We start from the raw sequence: 9,836 nt of genomic DNA, 5'->3' as shown, positions 1-9,836 counted from the left end.
CAGCTAGACATCACCACTCACCGTCAACTCTTGGGCTACTCTTTTACCAACGAATAGTGGGATTGACCGTCACATTATAACGTCCCCACGGCTGAAAGGGCGAGCATGTTTGATGAGACGGGGATTCGAACCCGCGACCCGCAGATTGCGAGTCGAGTGCCCTAACTACCTGACCATGCCGGGCCGATAAATAATTATTTAGATCTTTATGAATTTACATAATTACACATGGCTTCAGCATCCTACTGTTGAGGACTATGGATGTCAGTTTGCCAAAGTGTGGACTACTTATACTTCTGTTGACATGATCATGAAAATTTTTCCGGAGAGGGAGGGGGCAAATTATTGATTAAATAAAAAATTCATATCCAGATGCTGAATGAATAAAGAATGAATTAGGTTTTTCATTTTTTCATTTTTCAGGTGCGGGCAAGTGCCCCTCCTGCCCCCCCCCCCCCGCCGTGGACGTCCATGGGCATAATTCTTGTCTAATTTCTACTCAGTTTAATCCGAATTTCTCACACCGCCGACTACTATATACATCGGTGTATTCATTTTAGTTTTAAAATATTATACTTAAAAGACAATTATTTTCCGTAGTTAAGACAAACCATTTAATGCTTAACAATTATTTGTATAAACAGAAAACAATATAAGAAAAACCTGAGTACCTGAGAACATAAAATTTTGCAATAGAATCATAATATGTATAGTTTTAAACAAATCAGTAAATGTACTTCTGTCTCATGCTTCTCTCTAGCCTTGCACAGAAAATCTTTATCTGTGATTCAATACTGAATATATTCTTCAAATAACATTTTGTAAGTTACTTAATATGTGTTCTACATTTCTTACTCGATTATTTACAGTTCATACATTTGTACTAAATATTACTCGTTTCATTTTAAAATTGTGTTTAGCGCAAGAAACCAGATCAAAAACGAAATTTGCTGTAAGAAAATATATGACCACAGACATTTTCTGTTACGAGTTAAAGGATACTGACAGGAACTGTCATTGGACAGTTTTCTCTTTTACAGTATGTAATTATACATCTCAGTATATATATGTATATATATATCAATCTATGATTTGACTTGCATAATTCAGAACATGTTCTCATTAACAGTAAAGAGCCTTACTACCAGGTCCTTTTGAGAAAATGTTTTCTTTTCAACAACTAGTTGGTAAAGGTATTGTATTTGCCACGAAGCTATTTCTCTCTCTCTTTCCCTCTTTGCTTGGATACTAAGTGAATTGGACAAGTATTACAACATACCAATGGGATTTTATAGAGAAAAGTCGATTCACTTCTCGAAAACCCTTGGTTTGAAAACGAACCAGCCTGAAAATTTTAAATCAAGTTATGTGGGTTATATTTTGGCACTTTACGTTTTGGAACGTCTTGACCACACAGCTATTATACTGTTCTTATGCTTTCAACATCAGTGTCAAAAAAAAAATAATCCTAAAACGTCTCTTATCCGGAGAAAAACACCAAACACATGAAGATGGGTATAAGATTTTAAAATAAAGAATATGACGTATTAAGTCATAAAACGAGGATTCACCCACTGCAGGATGTGAATGAAATAATACCGAATTATTTGTAACCGCTAAAAAACACTCAAGTTTCGTTTCCAAATAAAGTTATTTAAATACCAGGATACATTTGTATTATTTTAAAATAGTCATATTACTTTTGAGTATTGAAGAAAAGGACTAAATCGTTTTTAAGTCACTATATTTATATAACATAAATCGTTCAAACTTAACTTTTGCCTTATCTGGAGCCTAGTAAACAAACGTGTTAATAAAGACAAATGACATTATTAGAGTGTTACAAAGGACAAAAGTGTTAATAAAGACAAATGACATTATGAGAGTGTTACAAAGGACAAACTTGTTAATAAAGACAAATGACATTATGAGAGTGTTACAAAGGACAAACGTGTTAATAAAGACAAATGACATTATGAGAGTGTTACAAAGGACAAACGTGTTAATAAAGACAAATGACATTATGAGAGCGTTACAAAGGACAAAAGTGTTAATAAAGACAAATGACATTATGAAAGTGTTACAAAGGACAAACGTGTTAATAAAGACAAATGGCATTATGAGAGTGTTACAAAGGACAAAAGTGTTAATAACGACAAATGACATTATGAGAGTGTTACAAAGGACAAACGTGTTAATAACGACAAATGACATTATGAGAGTGTTACAAAGGACAAACGTGTTAATAACGACAAATGACATTATAAAAGTGTTACAAAGGACAAACGTGTTAATAATGACAAATGAAATTATGAGAGCGTTACAAAGGACAAACGTGTTCATAAAAAAATGACATTATGAGAGTGTTACAAAGGACAAACGTGTTGATAAAGACAAATGACATTATAAAAGTGTTACAAAGGACAAACGTGTTAATAAAGACAAATGAAATTATGAGAGCGTTACAAAGGACAAACGTGTTAATAAAGACAAATGACATTATGAGAGTGTTACAAAGGACAAACGTGTTAATAAAGACAAATGAGATTATGAGAGTGTTACAAAGGACAAACGTGTTAATAAAGACAAATGACATTATGAGTGTTACAAAGGACAAACGTGTTAATAAAGACAAATGACATTATGAGAGCGTTACAAAGGACAAACGTGTTAATAAAAACAAATGACATTATGAGAGTGTTACAAAGGACAATGGAGTTATATTGGACACATATTACTTATTTAATTATTAATCAACAGTGTTCAATAATTCATGAATGTTCATTTAATACATTATGAGATCATAATAAATTATCCAACACATTAAACTTTAAGTTTCACGTTCATCAACAGCGTTAAGTTACTTACATCCATAACTAAGAAAATTTCTAAACAAAAACTGGTTTGTTAAAAAGAGTATGATTCAAACCAACTAACTAATCAAGGATCCTAACAGCTCTTTTGTGTGATTCAGATATCGCGTTTTCATTAACTTATGAGACTAGCTAATTCAATTTGTTGAGCATGTGTCCATTTGGCAGGAATATATGAGGTTGAATCTTGTTGGGTCTAAATCTGCATAACAAAACATATGCCAAAATATTGAAGTTCAATAAACATTTTATGTCATATTTAATTGTAAGATTATATGAATGAACGCCTCAATATATACATAAACCTTACTACGTCTGTCATATCCAGTGCCGACAAGGCTTTTCGCCTATAATCGAAGTTCATTAGGCCGGCTGAGATCCGACAGACATAGTAGTGATCTAAGCGCTACTTATGTCACCAGTTTTACTTAGAAATCACCATAGTATCCCAATCTACAAGTAAGTGTTTCCATGTACATGTTACTCTCCATGTCGAAACGTTTTTAGCATAGGGCATACATTTATTTAGGTCATTAGTTAATATCTGTTTTGAGCGAAATAGTTAGATGTAAACACAAGTTAAAGTGCGAGCAGTTTTTTTTTATTTTTATTTTCATATTTTGTTTTTTAAATATAATGATATTAGAATTGTCGTTGGGGGTCCATGCGCAATGTATTTTACTTTTACAGACATTTTTCTATTTATGCCTTTAATTGCTTGTGGGTCCATGACTGTTGATTACCTGATTCATAATAATATATGACTCACACACACACACATACAAAAACTACTGAAAATACTACAGTTAATTCCATTAATTATTGTTGGAGTTCTATATGCATCTTACACAGAAAATGAGTGATTCACTCAATGTTGCCAGTTCTTAATATTAATTATTGTTGGAGTTCTATATGCATCTTACACAGAAAATGAGTGATTCACTCAATGTTGCCAGTTCTTAATATTAAGTGCTCTGATAAGCTTTAAGATACATTTACTCAATTCATGCAATATGTGGACATCATAGTCATATTGAACGATATGTAAACGAGCCGGTAATTTGACGCTAGCATCTTGCATAATATAATACTTTAATATTTTATAAATATTATTTTGTAGGAATTTCCGTATCAATGTAAAATGTTTGTGACTTGTTCAAAACAGAGGCCCGTACTACCACAAAGTCGCTTTTCCATTGTAAAATTTACAATTATTGCAAATAAATATGCAATGCTATCTTAAATGTAATTTATGAAGTCAATTTCATCCAGTAACTAAGGAATAACAACGAATGTTTACTGGTATACAGTATATTTTTAAAGAATATGTGTAGAATAAAAAACTTAAATAGTTTAATATTTACCTGTGTGCTAGCCCATATAAACTGCCAGTGAAAGAACAACTTACGAGGGAAGATAATACAGTTAGAGAAACAAAGTAATGAATATATTTGATAACACACTATAGATTGGAGGGCTAGCCAATATTCAGCCATTTCTAGCAGTAGAAGTAACATCTATATTTATGTTTATCCAACAACCTTTAAACTCGTGTTTGGCAATGTTGAACTTTCAGCCGGCCAGTGGTGGCAATGTTTCGTGGTTATAACATGAAGAATACATTCCAGTAGTAATGAACAAAACAGTCTTCAATAATAACCTATAAATTGTCAATCAAAATGGCGCGTACATGAAATTAAAAATTAGAAGGTGGAATCGATAAGAAGAGTAAAATGAAAAAGTCTAAGGGACTTTAAAAACCACAAACTAACCGAAGCTATCCGCGTGGAATTTCAAAATTCACAAATTCCGAATCTGAAATGGCCTAGTGGTTAGGGAACTTGACTCACAATCTGCGGGTCGGAGGTTCAAATCCCCGTCACAGAACCTGCTCGCCATTTCAGCCGTGGGAGCGTTATAATTTAATGATCAATCTCACTATTCATTGGTAAAAGAGTAGCCCAAGAACTGGCGGAGAATGGTATTGACTAGCTGCCTTCCCTCTAATCTATCACTGCCAAATCGTGAATGGCTAGCACAGTAGCTATACACGAAATTAAAAAATAAACAAACACAAATCCCGAGATCACTTCATCCCCCTAATCAGCGTCACGTGCAGAGTGTCTCTGACTTCATACACACCACACTTCCTTGTCGTTATAGCATCCTGTGTCATCAACTGAGAAACTGTCACTGAAGGAAACAAAAACGCTGTAGTACTTTTCATTGGTCTATAATGTGATCGTCATGTTTCTCAGCGTACCTACGAAACAAGTCTTCCTTACAGAAACAGATATCAACTGACAAAGTACCCGGTTCTATAAATCTGTGCCAACCACAATACAAAATCTACGGGTGGCCCTACTAGTCCACATTAATGACCCCACTTACTTCGAACTCCAAGATGGCTGGCTGACTTGGACAAACAAGTCTTGATCGCCACTTAGTAACATTTTCAGGGAAAAATTTCGATACTAAAGCTGTAGTACTAAACATTTAAAATTTGATAACTCACTATATCGTAATTTGGTTAAATATACAGAAAGCACTTAACTGCTTTCTAAACCTTGATGCCCCCCAGTGGCACAGCGGTATGTTTGCGGATTTACGACGCTAGAAACCGGGTTTCGATACCCGTTGTGGGCAGAGCACAGATAGCCCTTGTATAGCTTTGTGCATAATTAAAAACAATCATACAAACATAAACCTGGACATATATTTGAACTAAGGTGTATGAATCACCATTCAGATGTGAAAAAGAACCATATAATTCCTAGACATTCTCACCTACGAAGTAAACAGCGCCTCACCATCAACCTATATTTACAAACTGACATCTCTTCTCAAAAAATAGATTATACAGCAAAAGAGCAAAAAAGAAAACAAACAAACCAGTAGAACCATAGTTGAAAAGACTGAAATATGAACAATAATGCCACAAGAGGATTTACGTCTCGATCAGTCAGTATTAGCTTAACATAATTATCAGAGTGATACCACAAGGTGGAACCAACAAAAGATCTCTACCGAAATTCTTCAACATACAAAGACACTAACTAACTATCTCTTGTTCAGGCTTAAAACCTAAATATATATAGCAACATAACTGCATTTTGCCCTACTCATGTCACGCAGTCATAATGATGGCATCACAAACGACAACCGAACTGTAGAAGAAACTCACAGAACACAAGCAAAAGCTCAACAACAATGCTTTCACATCTATTATATGATTTTTATTTTTAGCTGCGGCATAGCGGCTCATAGAATGGCTCTGAGTTTTTTCAAGTGCAAACTTTTAGCTCATAACTTCATCTCTTGACCGATTTGAGTTCTAATTACAGACGCAGCTGTTGGGGATTCTCTCTTGTTTAGTTTTTTTTGCTGATTTCACTAATTTTGGCTTGATCCTAAATTTTCATTTTAACTGATTTTTATTTAAGTATGAAACAGGAATTCATTTTATTTTTATTTCTAAATTTATTTTTGACCAGATCCTGAAATTTTTGGATTTTTATAATTATTTGAGTTATCTGCTTAATTAACAGAGGAATTATTTCTGGATCTTTCTTTTCAACTCATGTTTCTATAAGTCTTACAAAATAACTTACTTCAATTTATTGTGACTTGTTTTTCTTTGAAAAAAAGCTTTAAAAATAAAATAAATTTATTATTTTTTCAGGCAGGAAACATTCAGAGGAAGAGCGTCATTCATGCTGATTCACAGGAACAAAACATAACATTTTAAAAAAAAACAAATTAAATACTAGAAAAAGAAGACAATTCTGCAAAAAAAATGATGCATTAACATGATGTAATGGAGACAAACCCTAACCACCGTATATGAAACATCCTTTTATTTGCAGCAACAAAGGATGTTATAGCAAGAAGGAAACATATAATGCTATCTTAAAATAGCTACATTTTCCGGTACTAAGGTAATTACCCTAAATACACAAGGATATTCTGAATTGAGAACATTGTAATGCTGTTAACAATTCTGATAGCAAATTTGTGGTGATTTTGTTTGTTGCCTCTGATAGTAGCTTGGTCTCTATAAACAAACCATACTAAATTAACGTACAGACCGATTTAAAACGAGGAACGAAAGGTATCATTCAAGACACAACTGATAGCTACCTAAGACCAGACATAGATACAAATTATAAAACGAGAGAATTCTCAATAGCCGCGGCACTTGAAATTTTTTTAGGTAGTATTAGAGTAAATTAATGTACGAGACTTTTGATTGCCTATTTATCAGCAATATTTTTTGCACTTGCGATACCCAGCGTTGGGCATCCTTATACCCGATTTCATTTTATTACTCATCAGGATCTCTACCAGCCTACCCTCTAATTGAAAATATTTAGGCAGGATTAAAGTAAATTAATCTATGAGATCTTGGGCTTGGTCAAATACATCAATCAATCAAAATTTTTAAAAGACTGACCTGAACAAGCTTTTTCTCAAGATAATTCGATTCTCACATTCTGAGAAAATCACTTATCGATAATATCGATGTTTTTAATTGGAATCAGCTTAAAATAATCTTAAGAGAGAATCAGATATGAAATTAACAAAGTTAAAAACATATTCACTCAGTAGAATAATTAGAACCTTCACGATTTAATAGATCAAATATTAAACAAAAACTCGAAGGAATTACATTTTGAAACACATCTGCGAACTAGTGAAACCAAATAACCTCCTTCCTTTACGTAATTCTGGTCTCTGACCTTGTCATTTAATCTATGCGAGTAACTATACCCAACAAGGACAAAAGTCAAAAGCTTTAATCAAGATATACTGCAACTTCTTGATCTTTCGCAACTAAATTCTTCACATACATAACCTTCACCTGCTACAAGCGTTGTGAAAAACAAAACTACCCAGGACTCTCTTGTGATCGTACATCACCATAACAGTAAAACACAGCTAACAAAAATAATATAAGCAACATTTTATACCATAGCTAAGGCTCCAGAAGCTCCGGTAGCGATAGGAAACAGAAAATACAACAATACATATTATACCAAAGTTTAACACTATTCTTTCCAAAAACTAGAACACTAAAACGTCAATGAAAGTACACAGAACAACAAGCACACACGCCCAATATTACGTCAATAGCTAAAATGTTCACCGCAGAAATCATTATCAATCTCTTTATGACAGGCATTGAATGGTACTGTGGTACCTTCAAAGCACATATTAACGTGAACGATATAAGCCACATTTCACTTGAATGGTAGTGGATATATATATATATATCAGTACAGATTCTTCTATAACGAAATTCTTCAGGATAATGACTTGTAATATTTATAGTTCTCATTGTGAGCCCATTCCTGAAAATATCATGAATTCACGACCATAACAATAGAGGACGTAGTTTTTTGGCTGTGATACAGGTAACCACAACTGACTGACTACGCTCCATTTTTTTAACGAACAAAAACCGTGAACCACTTAACGATAATAAGCCAGTAGTGGCTAAAGATATGTTATCGATCTAAGTCATGGTGCTGATAACATTTCTCCCTTGTTTAAATATTTCTATGCTCCAGATGATGATTTTCAAACTAACCATTTTGTTACTGAAGTTTCTCGTAAACTTTCGAAAGAAACAATATTATTTTTAAATCAAGCCAGATTCGGAGTCAGCTAATAATCCTTTTGCTGATAATCATATAAGATTAACTAGTTTTCTCGATACAGAAAAAAAACAACAAAAATTCTATAATTTGGATTTAGGTAAAAATAATAGAATTAATTATCAATCCATCTTTTAATCCGAGTCATTTATAAAAAAAAAAACGTGTTAAAAGTAAAGAGAGATACAAAAAAAAGACTTCAATTATTTCTAGACTTGATGAAAACTCTTTGAAAAGTGGGGATCAGGGTGAAGCTCAATGTGCCTCACCCTTCTCCTCCGCTGACTATCGAAGCTGTTGTACAATAGAAATAAGACATTTCCATGCACTGTAACTTATAAATATTCTAAGACCTTTATTCATGCTGTAAACCTGACTCTAAGATACATTAGTTCTGTCTTAGTATCATAACGACAAACTGACCCCCCAAAAAGAACTCTGTCTTAGTATTATAGCGACTAACTGACCCCCTACAAAAAAGGGCATCTCAATTTATAGACGATGTTGTAGCAAAGAAGTTCTCTAAAAACCCTTCCTTGAAGAATCATAATTAATCAAAGTTAAGGAACTGTGAAATTTGTTGTGCAATTTCTTAGTTGAAATTAAAATTATTCCACATGACTATAAATAATAGCCGACAACGTTAACTGTATCTTTACTAAAAAGAACTCCCGATTGAGGCCAATGTGAATGTTCCTGTGTATTTTTCCGATTAAGACCAGTGTGAATGTTCCTGTGTATTTTTCCGATTAAGACCAGTGTGAATGTTCCTGTGTATTTTTCCGATTGAGACCAGTGTGAATGTTCCTGTGTATTTTTCTGATTGAGACCAGTGTGAATGTTCCTGAGTATTTTTCTGATTGAGGCCAGTGTGAATGTTTCTGCGTATTTTTCTGATTGAGGCCAGTGTGAATGTTCCTGTGTATTTTGAGGCTAGTGTAATAGTTCCTATGTGTTTGTTACCATTCAGCCCTAATTGAAGAGCAACAGTGAATATATCTTAAAAAATCATTAATCGGTGTGAATTATCACTACCCTCTACCTAATGAAAAAATTCAGATCTGCCAAAACACTGTCCACCACATCATTCTTACAATATCAAAGATCACTTAAAATGTAACACCGTAATTGTAAATCAGCTCTATTCATTAAAGACTGACGTAATAAACTAGCTACAGATATACGAGGAAACTCAGCAAACAAACAAGAACACATCTTAGAGGAAACCAGACAAAGAAACACACGTCTGTATTTCCCTAACATCTATTTCAGTATTAAAACTTCTCTTACTACCTCTAGAGAACTA

At 33.5% G+C, this 9,836-nt stretch overlaps 1 protein-coding gene across 2 annotated transcripts in view; it reads right to left on the bottom strand.

The window, feature by feature from the left end:
* LOC106478505 overlaps positions 1-9,836 on the bottom strand; it is a 105,478-nt gene that overhangs the window by 43,874 nt on the left and 51,768 nt on the right. The window lies entirely within an intron of this gene.

This window comes from Limulus polyphemus, unplaced genomic scaffold (assembly GCF_000517525.1).
Source record: "Limulus polyphemus unplaced genomic scaffold, Limulus_polyphemus-2.1.2 Scaffold218, whole genome shotgun sequence".
Lineage (NCBI taxonomy): Eukaryota > Metazoa > Arthropoda > Merostomata > Xiphosura > Limulidae > Limulus > Limulus polyphemus.
This window is presented reverse-complemented; position numbering and strand designations above follow the sequence as displayed.